Below are 10,869 nucleotides of genomic sequence, written 5' to 3'. Positions count from 1 at the left end.
AAGCGATCTACTCGCCGGAGCAGAATTTCCGGGATAGGGTAAACTCTAGCTAGGGCCATGGCGATAGGGTACAGGTAGGTCTTTAGGAAGATGACTTTTTGGAAGATGCCTAATCGCCAGTGCCGCCACAGTTCCAATCGAGCATCGACGGCCTGCACCCAGCGCTCCCACTCTCGAAAGCCGTTGCCCCCGTGAGCCAGTGAGTATCTAACTCCCAATATAGAGACATCCTCCACCACCGTCTCCACTCTGGCCGGCAACTCTTTCGGTCCCTCGGTCACCTCTCCCACTTCATCCGCTAGAATGGCCGTCAGAGGCTGCACGGTCAGGTCAGGTGGCTCACCGGCTCCCTCACAGGTCCACCCTACGGCGAAGCTCTTGTGCAGGTTGACCTTAGCACCTGAGCCACACCCATAGGCACGAAGGGCCTCTAGAACACCATTCACTTCAGTGCGGTTCCGAATGAGGACGGTGACATCGTCCGCATGCGCCACCAGTCCCACCCAAGCCGCTGTAGTTTCTGTTGGTCTTTCTTGCAGCGGCTCTTGTGTCGACCCTGACACCGTCCCTGGGCACTCTTCCCTTAACAGTGGGCGGGGGTACTGGCGGTTGTGCCGAGAAGCCCACCAACCCTGATGCTTCGACCAGTGCTAAAGCGGGGTCAAGGGCCAGCACATAAAGGAGCGCACTTAGCGGGCACCCTTGTCGCACTCCTGAGCAGACCGGTATTGCCACCCCCCGCCAACCATTCAGTTGCGGGATTACGGTTGCCTCTCGGTAGAGCCACTGCAGATGGGAGACAAAGCGAGTAGGGATCCCTTTTCGGTGGAGCGTCTCCCAAAGGTAGTCGTGGTGGATGTTATCAAAGGCCTTCTCCTGATCCAGTTGGAGCAGGAAAAGGCCCTCTCCGCCACCGCGACTCGTGACACTCTTCGCTCTTTCTTCTGTTTCACCCCCCAGCCCCGGCGCCCTTGCTGTGGTGGCAAACACCTCTCGCAAGAGGCACAACGAGTCTGTCATTCGCCGGCCCGGGACTGCACTGGTCTGACATGGGCGTACCAGACGGTCAGCAACATTCGCCAGACGGGTGTTAAGAACTCTAGCCAGGATGCGATTGTCTACATTAGCAAGGGCAATGGGCCGCCAGTTGACAGGGAGGGAGAGGTCCCCTTTTTTCGGAAAGAAGATTAACAGCGCCTGTGAGAAGTCCCTGAGCCCTTGATCTCGGAGTAGCAGCGAGTTGAAAAGCCGCGCGAGCGGTCCGGCTAGGAGCGCCACATAACATTGATAGAAGCGCCAGGGTAGCCCATCTGGCCCAGGGGCGGAACGCGCCCGCCCCCTGCCAATGGCTGTCCGCACCTCCTCTGTCGTGACAGGGGCTTCTAACATCAGCTGTTGTTCTTTTGTTAGCCCCGGTCCCCAGCCAACCTGCGCCTCTACCCTATCAAGGAAGGTTTGAATCTCCTCTTCAGGAATGGGCTTTCGGGTAAATACCTTGTGCCAGTGACGCTCCATCACCGCCAGCATCCCCTCAGGAGTGCTCTGAATCACATCCTCTGGTGCATCACGAAGGCCTGTGCAGGACATCGGTGCAGCAGTGGTCGACGGTGCCAAGCGGGACCGTTCCCACTCTCCAGCCTCGACCATTGGGCCACGGCTGCGACAGACACGGTGCCGCTTAGCCCGCATCCGTTCTCCCTGGTGAAAGGCTGAGATCGTCTCCTGTGCCTCAAGAAGTTCCTCCGGCTGAAAAGATATCCCCTCGTCACGCCACCGGTGGCAGCGTAGGAGTGTATAGACAGCATTTTGATAGCCACGCACCTCACGACGAGCTCCCCGTCGCGAGTGTTCGCGACAGCGCTCCGACAATAGTCTTTTCAGACATTGCCAGCTGTCCCAGAGGTCCGGATCCAGGGGATCCCCAGCCTCAACCTGGGCGGCCCAGACGGCCACCATGCCTTCTAGTTGTTGGCGTAGTTCCTCACTGCTATCTAGGGTGGCTGGACGTAGCCGCCAGAGCGGGCGGCCTCGAGTCCCGACCTTTCTCATCGTTGCAGCTGGTTGGTTGCCAGCAAGACTGAATGTCACTACCAGCATAGCATGATCGGACCAGTCAGAGGCAAGGACGCGGCATCGCTCCACTTCCCACCCCGTCGGTGCCCATACGCGATCGACGCGGCTGGCCACCCGCGGATGGTGAAACGTGAAGCGCGCCGACACCCCCACTCCCCGAGCCACTCCGTATCGCTCGCCATCGCTAAAGGGCTTGCCACGCCCGGGTGGGCAGAAGGCTAGTTCATTGGGTATCTGGAGCGCTGTATCCTTTAGGCCACGCTCTTTCAGGCCAGCTGCCAGCCTTCTCTCCTCCGCTGTCAGAGACGGCGGTTCTCTGCCCACTGGTACTGTGCGATCTTCTGGGCGGGCTCGGTTATTAAAGTCTCCCGCTACCAGCAATTGGCGTCGCGTATGGCTCTGAAGGAAGAGGTGGGGCCATAAACGCCGCCGCCCCTCTCTCCCTGTCGGTGCGTAGACTCCGCAGAGGCGGTATGCGCCTCTCGGGGCCTCTAGCTCCCTTCCAGCCGTCGGCAGCAGAGCAAAATCCACAACTAGCAGCCGTCCAGGAACGGCTTCCAGGACCCTATCTACTCGCCAAGTTGAACCCGGGGGTGGTTCTCCGAAGAGTACTCCGACCCCCGACCGTTCTCCCGGCTCGTAGCTCCAGAAAGACGGGCCCACACTCCAGAGGCGTTGCGCGTGGCTACGCTCACGTTCGGAGGCGAACCATGTTTCCTGCAGAATGATGAGCTGTGACCCAAGCTGTTGAAGGGCTCCCAGAATCTCTGCGCGGCGCTCCCATGAACGGAGTCCACGCACGTTCCAGGTGAGGACTCGGAGTGACTCCATTAGAGTGACTCTGGACCCCCGCTCCTCTGCTCCTTATCAGCAGCCTCAGAGGAGGCCAATCTCTGCTTTCCTGCCCCCTCCCGCGCCCCAAGCGCAGCAGGTGCAGGCCTACTGTTTGTTATGGTTGATGGAATGTCGGTGACACCCACCGTAGCCACCCCCGGCAGCCACCGCGATGAGAGAGCATCTGGTGGCTCCGGGGGAGGCACAGCCGGTGCCCCCGGCAGTTCCACAGCCCTTATGGTCACCTCCTCTCCAGCTGGACTAGCAGTAGTATCCATTTGGATTACTTCAGCTGTAGGTTCTTGTGGGGTGTTCTCATCGATGGCATCCTCCTCTCGCTGAGAGTTGCCCTGCTCCCTGCTCCTCTCCTCTTTCGCTACCCGCTCGAGCTGATCCTCCACCGTCTGAATGCGCCAACGCCGTTCCGCGCAACGAGCGCGAACCGCCGTCAGCTCAGCCAGACGATCTTCAGTTGGTCGCTCGAGGCACCCTTCTCGGCAGTGCTCTTCCCGCTGCATCAGAATCTCCAGCTCGATTCGTTCGTCCGCCAAGGATCTGCGGAGCTCTTCCACAGACACCCCTTGAAGGGAACGCAATAGAACACGTGCCTTCTCCTCTTCTGATAGGCCTTTGCTGCGTTTGCCTGGGATACCTCCGGAGGTTCCACCTGGAGGGCTACGTGGGAGCGCAGCGCCAAATCCGGCCGCCTCCGAGACCTGCCTCTTGGCAGCACGGCGACGATTGTTCGTCATCCCTCCTTGCGCCACTCCTCTGCCTAGTATTCCCGTACCTATTGGTGGCCCGCATCCTTCAGGTTGCAGAGCGTTTGCTGTCCCCACCCTCCCGGCGGAGGCTCCCTGAGCACTCTCAGTAATCTTGTCCTGCTCCTCATTATCTACACTTCCTTCCAAAACTAGGAAGCGATTGCCTAGATGTAGTTGCAGTTGTGGGCGAGCTACCAAAGGCGACCTGCGACGTTGTCGCTGCGTTCCTCTGGCCGTCTCCCAGGGGCCCTCTTTGGCCCCTTCTTCAGGTTGACCATCTCCCCATCTGGCTTCCTGCGGTGGTGGTGGTGGTGCTGCCTGCCCCTCTCTATCTGCCTCATTATTCGCTGCCGGTGCCGATTCTTGGCGCTCTGCCGTTTGGGCCGCCCAGGCACGTCCTACCGCCTGCCGTAGGGAATCTTGGTACCCATCTGGGTCTTGCTGATTTAGCCATGCCTGTGGGCACCATCGGTACGCATGGCCTTCATTCCGACACAGGCTACAGGTGACCGGCCGTTGGCAGGCAGCCGTAGCGTGTCCCCGTACTCCGCATTTCGCACAGAGGGCCGATCGGCAGTCTCGGCGGCGGTGAGCGAAAGAGCCACAGAGAAAGCAGGCCGGGGGTTGACCACTATAGCGGGTCACTCCGCGGTCCGGACCCATAAAAAAGTACTTCGGCAGATGAAGTACCTGTCCTCCTTCTACACTCCTATGGAGGGCAACTACTGCTCGGTATTCACCAGTCCAAATGCCATACTCATCGATACGCCGCTCAGGGTCAAGGAGGACTGTGCAATGCCTCCGCAACCAGATCGCTACATCTTCAGGAGGGACCCCAGTGGTGCGAAACCCAATGTTCACCACCTTATTTTCGCCCCGAAAGAGCGGAACGACATCAAAGTCTTCAAAACAGCGGTTACCAAGCCGGCGGGATGTCCGCCAACGATCCCAGAAGGCTTGGTACGCGCGTTCAGAGGCGAAACAGACATCAACCTCCGTCAGTCCGGGGGGGGTAATGACCGCTAGAAACTGATCCCTTTGCATCCCCAGGCGGCCGAGGAGCACCTGTTCGATCACATATTCCCGTGTCAGACGGGCGGGATCGGGCCCCCGGTAGCGCAGACGGACTACGTAGCGCTCTCTGGGGTCGGGGTGTCGTGTTACCCTGCTATAGAATTCGTCCAAAAAGCGGGCATCTTCAAGGATCTCCGCTTCCAGATCGAATCCAAACCCAAATTTCGAACCTGACGCCGTGCCGCGGGTGGAGCCACCGACACCCCCCCCTATAGCTCTCGGCATCGCTCGAGCTCCTCCACCAGCCGCAGCTGCATAGGTGCGACCGGGTTCTGGCGCTCTCTGACCGGTGTTATTGGCTGCTCTATCTGCCGAGGGTGGGCCCACCGATCCACTTGCAGTAGGCCGCCCCTCTTCCTCTCTAGGTAACGAGCTTGGCTCCCCAGCAGTTTGCCTCTGCGGCTGTGATGGGCATTGCCCCTCCCCCCTACTGAGAGTTCGCCGGCGTTGTAAAGGAGTTCCAGGACCCTTCCGAGGCACCTCCTCCCGGACCGCTGTGTTTCCCATTCCAGGCGATGGCCTCCCGCTGCCCTCATGAACTTCCTTCTGGGCATCAGTTGCCACTGAATCACCTCCCACCTCCTGTCTCATTCCCAATCCTTGCATCGTGACTCTTGCCTCCCTTCCTGATGAAGGCCCTCCTATGCCTATTGATGGTTCTCCCTCCCCAATCTCGTGGCAAGGACCGATATTTAAAGCAGTGCTAGGCGATGGTTCGGTACAGGTTCCAGATGGATTGGTACCTACGTCTCTATCTGAGGTTATTGATAGAGGGCCAGGGGTTTTAAAGGCACTGTCCGCGGCTCGCAGTACAGTCTGGGGATTCTGATGTCCTTGGGTACCAACCTCTACCAATTGTTGCTGTTGTTGCTGCGATGGCAAAGGGAGGCGAGGATCTGCAGTCGAGAAAGGCTGTTGTGGATGTCCTTGCTTTTGTGGGTATTTTTGACGTGGTTTCTTGGGTAAGTGTTCATTGGTTGAGTTCTGAGATGTAATCACAGATGCGAGATCTGCATTCCGAGTATCAGCACACTGTAAGGGGGGAGAGGGCAGAGCAGGAGAGGGCAACCGTGGCGAAGTCCGAGGCTCCCCAACCACCCCTTCCTCCAGTCCCCTCATCCCTCCCACTGGCCCTTGTTCCTCCACCCACATCACATCCATTAGCTCCTCCCCAACTCTCCCTCCCCGCTGCCCACCATTCTCCTGAGAAGTAGGAACACGTTGTTTTAAAGGCAAAGAAAGAGAATGAGAAAGAGAAAGAGAATAGCTCCCCGCTTGTTCCTCACCCATTTGCGGGGGCCCCCCTTCCGGGGGAGTCCCCTGGCAAGAATTCCGGGCCATCATTTCCAAGTTTGGGTCCGGGGGTACGGCCGATCGCCGCCCGACCCCGGTTACCACTGTCCGTCGCTCCCGACTGTCCGCTCTGCCACTATGCTCCTCCGCTGTCACTCTGAGTTGTCCAGTTCCAGAAGTGCCAGTCACCAATGACGCAGCTCTGTCAGACGAAGGATTCGCCGGAGGGTTCGCCGGAGGGGCCATCGGTGTCGTCGTCGTCTCTGTGGTCAGCATTCGACTTTGTCCCTGGGTAGTAGCCTTCTGCTGTCGTGCATTCCGCTGCCAAAATTTCAGGTGCCCAACGAGGCGCCATAGCCAGTCCACAAAGTCCTGACGCCGTGGAGTAGAGGTCGGTCTGCCCGTCTCAGTCCAAATGAGGGGGCAGCGGGAGGCATAGGTAGGCGCCTCCCAGATGCGAATTAGTTCTTGGACCATTCGCTCCATTGCAGCAGGTTCCAGCCAGTCCGGTAGGCTTCGTGTGGATGTGCGTGCACGGCGCCCTATAAGCAGCCGCTCCACCACACCCAATGTCACTGATCTATGCATTGCCAGAGTTTGTATCGTGCCTTGGATGTTGCCTTGTAGTGCTGCAAGTACAGCAGGGTGCGCTCGATCCAGCCAATCAAGGATTTTGTCGCGACTGAGTTTGGCTAAGCATGGGCCCGTAGGTGCGGGTAAGACCGCAAGGTGGGCAGCCAGGAAGCCCCACAATTTGAGCATGTCCAAGCGGTTTCCCGGGTCAGCCAGGAGCCAGGTGTCATAGCGCCCCCAGTCACACTGCAGGTTGGTTTGCCAGCGATCTAGGATGCGAGCCTCCCTTCGTCTCCCGATGGCCGGTAGTGGCCCATCTGGGCCATAGTCTTCCATCTCATAGTCTAGACTCCCGGTGTCATCTTCTGCGTTTGCAATGTCTCCAGCCCTATCAGCTGTGTTGTACTCAGCACTGGAGCTCACTGAAGCTTGTGAGCTCTCTAAATTCTCTATTACATCTCTAGGGGCCGGGGGAGGGGCAGGTCGCCCCTCTGCAACCCCATCTTTCTCACTATTCATCACGTGTTCAGATTCAGGTGTTGACTCTGAGGGGGGGGGCTGTACCCACGAGTCAACTATTGTGTCTTTAGCAGTTGATAAGGGTCGTAGGGGCTCCACTGGAAAAAGTTCTTCAGTGTGCCCTCCGGATTGTTCCTCTTCCATTTCCCTTAGCCACACAGGGGAGGGGCTCAACCCCTCATTAGCAGGGTTACTAAGTGGCCCAGGGGGCGTCGGAGAAACTAAGGTTTCGCTCTGGGACTCTATCATCGCCTTCATGACTGCTGGGGCGATCCAATCCGATTGAAGCAATTCTCTTGGAGATGTCTGCGCTCTCCACTCTGAAGTCTGGGTGTGTTTGCCCCCTTTTGGATCATCATCCTTGCGCACCGTGGCACCACCGCTTATCATATTCTTAGAAAGATTTAGGGTGCTTGCACTCCTCTCACTTCCTCCTGGCTCTGACCAGGCAGGATTGGCAAAGACAGCTTCTACAGTCCTCATGGAGGGGGGAAGTAAGGGGGGGTTCATCGGGGAGTGTCCTCGATGATCCCAGGGGGAAGAGGGGTTCTCCCCTTTCCTAGTCTCATTCTCTCCTTCTCCTTGCAGCTGCCCTCTTTGTGATTCAAAAGAGGCAGCAAGAAAGGCTTCTACAATAGCTGTCGAGGGGAGGGACATGGGTGGGACTTGCGAGGCAGGGAGAGGGTTAATGGAGGGGATTGCACCACCATCCCCAAATAGAGCACCCCCACTCCCTGCTGCCGCTCCTGTTTCAGCTGCCTCAGTAACAGACACCAACTCCTCTTCTATCTCCATACACATTTGCTCAGGAGCATTTTGCTCCAGGCAAGCTTTTGCAAGCTGTTTGCAGCTCAGGTCAGCATTTGCTACATTTGTATCTAGTAGAGGTGCTGCAGGCAGAGCTGCTGCAGGCAAACAGGCCTCTCTAGAGGCCTCAGCCACACCCTGTTGCTGCTGGTGATTTTCAAACTGTTCCAACATAGCTAGGCCTGCTTTTTCCCCCCCCACAAGGGAAAGAAGGTAGTTTTCAGAGGTTCTCAAACATAGGGCACCAGCAGGCTCCCCAAGTCCTACAGAAATTCCTGCCTTCGTTTGTTTGTTCTCCCAGGCCTTTACTTCTTGTCTCAAATCTTCTGGTGACTGTAGGACACCCTCCTGGGCTCGCATAGGCCTTGGAAAGGGGGTTCCCTCCTGTTCCATATAGTCTTCATCCTCTGTGGCTGTTGCAGTAGCAGCCAGCATTTCTGTGTTGTTGGGTCTAATTACAGCTAAAGGCTGCTGGGCTTGATTAGGCCCCGTTGGGGGGGAACCCTATAGCTCCCCCCCCGAGAGTCCCCCAGGTCCTCAAGTGGTCTTAAAAGAATCCCCACAGTCTTAGGAACGTTAAGATACTAAATTTGGAGAAGTCCAGTCCCCCCCAGGGGGGTAAATCGCGCTCACCCAAGAAACTCGCAGGAGCTCTGGAAAAACACGTCCTTCCTCGTTGAAAACAGAGTTAGGGTTAGGGTTAGGGTTAGGGTTAGGGTTAGGGTTAGGGTGAGGGTGAGGGTGAGGGTGAGGGTGAGGGTGAGGGTGAGGGTTAGGGGTTAGGGTGAGGGTTAGGGTTAGGGTTAGGGTTAGGGTTAGGGTTAGGGTTAGGGTTAGGGTTAGGGTTAGGGTTAGGGCTAGGGCTAGGGCTAGGGTTAGGGTTAGGGTTAGGGCTAGGGTTAGGGTTAGGGCTAGGGCTAGGGCTAGGGTTAGGGTTAGGGTTAGGGTTAGGGTTAGGGTTAGGGCTAGGGCTAGGGCTAGGGCTAGGGTTAGGGCTAGGGCTAGGGTTAGGGTTAGGGTTAGGGTTAGGGTTAGGGTTAGGGTTAGGGTTAGGGTTAGGGTTAGGGTTAGGGTTAGGGTTAGGGTTAGGTAAGATTTTTTTTTTTTTAGGTAAGATTTTTTATTTAAATTATTCATACTACTAGGTTACATCCCGCACGCGAAATCACGTAACAATATCGCCACTCCCCGAAAAACATATCTAACTAATACATATAATTTACCTCTCTAACCTAACTCTAATACAAAATATACCTCTCAAACCTATTTTATAAAAAATCACATCAAAATAATAACTTAAAATACAATACTTTAAAAGAAACACATAAAAAAATTTCCATTAAAATTTACCATTAAACTTAGCATAAAACTTTATTACCTAAATGCAAAATAGTCTCATTCCTTATCTTCTCTTCAAGTTACCTTTTCTTGGACCTCATCCACTCTTTCTACCCCTTCAGAAAAATTCTGAAGTGTAGTCTGACTAAGAGAAAAAGCGTTAAAGGGAATGGGAGTGGGAGGGGGTTCAGCAGGAGGGGGTTTTGCAGGAGGGGGTCTGTTTTTTTGTTTTCTTTGTTCTTTTATTCCTTCTCCATCTTGAATATTTTTTTGTGTCTGTTGTGTCTTTTGTTGTTCCTTCTCATTACTATGACTCATCTCCTCATTTACAATTACACTTTCCCCTTCTATTACCACTTCTTCACTTAAGACCCGGTATCTATTTTTTTTAGAAAATAATTTCCCATTATTTACCGTTTCTAAATGCTTTGTCTTTTGTATACTTTTCCCTCCTTTCCCCTTCTGCACCATATTCCATTCATCCTGCCTTTCTTGAAAATTATCATTTTTTTTTTTTCCATAGAAACAGTTTTCTTCCCTTGAGTATCAGACTCTACCAAATTTTCAAAGTGTGCTCTACTTGCCCTCTCTTCTTTTCCCATCCCTCCTTCCTGTCTAGCTTTCTTTCTCATTTGCGCATCAGCTTTTTGTTTTCCTGACTCTGCCATTCTTTCTGCCTTTGCACATCTATCTGCATCTTGTCGATTGTAATATGCCTGAGGGCACCAAAGATACGTATGTCCCATCTCATCGCACAGATTGCACGTAATGCCACGATGACAAAAAGCCGTTTGATGGCCTCGCTCCCCACACTTTGCGCAAAGCGATGTTGTACAATTGCGTCGCATGTGATCATACGCCCCACACTGAAAACAAGCAGCAGGTTGGCCACTATATCTCGTAATTCCCCGATCTGATCCTAAAAAGAAATACTTAGGTATGTAACCCTGCCTAGTCCCTTCAGAACGGTTTTTAAAAGAAACCACACATCGGTATTCTCCAGTCCAGAAACCTTCTTCATCATATTTTTTAGTTGGACCCATTAAAATGTCTGCATATTTCATCACCCAAAGTGCTACATCCTGTGCCGGAACAGTAGTAGTACGTAAACTGATCGTGAGTACTCTAGTATCCCCACGAAACAATGGTATCATTTCATAACCTCTCAAAAGTAAGTTATCTGCTCTACAGGCAGCCCTACTGGCCGTCCAAAATTGTCTGTAAGCACGCTCTGAAGCAAGGCAGACATCCGTCTCCTTGGAACCAGGTAACTGTATCACAGCCACAATATCCTCTTTGGGAAAATTTAGAGTATCTCTTATAAACACTTTAGTGACATAAGCCCTCGTGTCTTTTTCAGCTTCTATTCCTACATAACGAAAACGTACCACATATCTCTTTCTAGGATCTCTATCCTCTGAAGCAGTATTAAGGAAACTCTCTAAATAATCTTCTTCATCCCCCTCAAAATACCACCTAGGCATTGATGAATTAATGTCCTTCCTCTGCGTATTGCCTCTTGTTGCCTTTGCATAAGAAAGAGATTGCGAAAGTCCAGAACCACTCGGATGGGACTGACCTAAAGACTCATGAG

Source organism: Rhineura floridana, chromosome 6, assembly GCF_030035675.1.
Source record: "Rhineura floridana isolate rRhiFlo1 chromosome 6, rRhiFlo1.hap2, whole genome shotgun sequence".
In the NCBI taxonomy this organism is placed as follows: domain Eukaryota; kingdom Metazoa; phylum Chordata; class Lepidosauria; order Squamata; family Rhineuridae; genus Rhineura; species Rhineura floridana.
The sequence above is the reverse complement of the archived record's forward strand: the minus strand, read 5'-3'. Positions refer to the sequence as shown.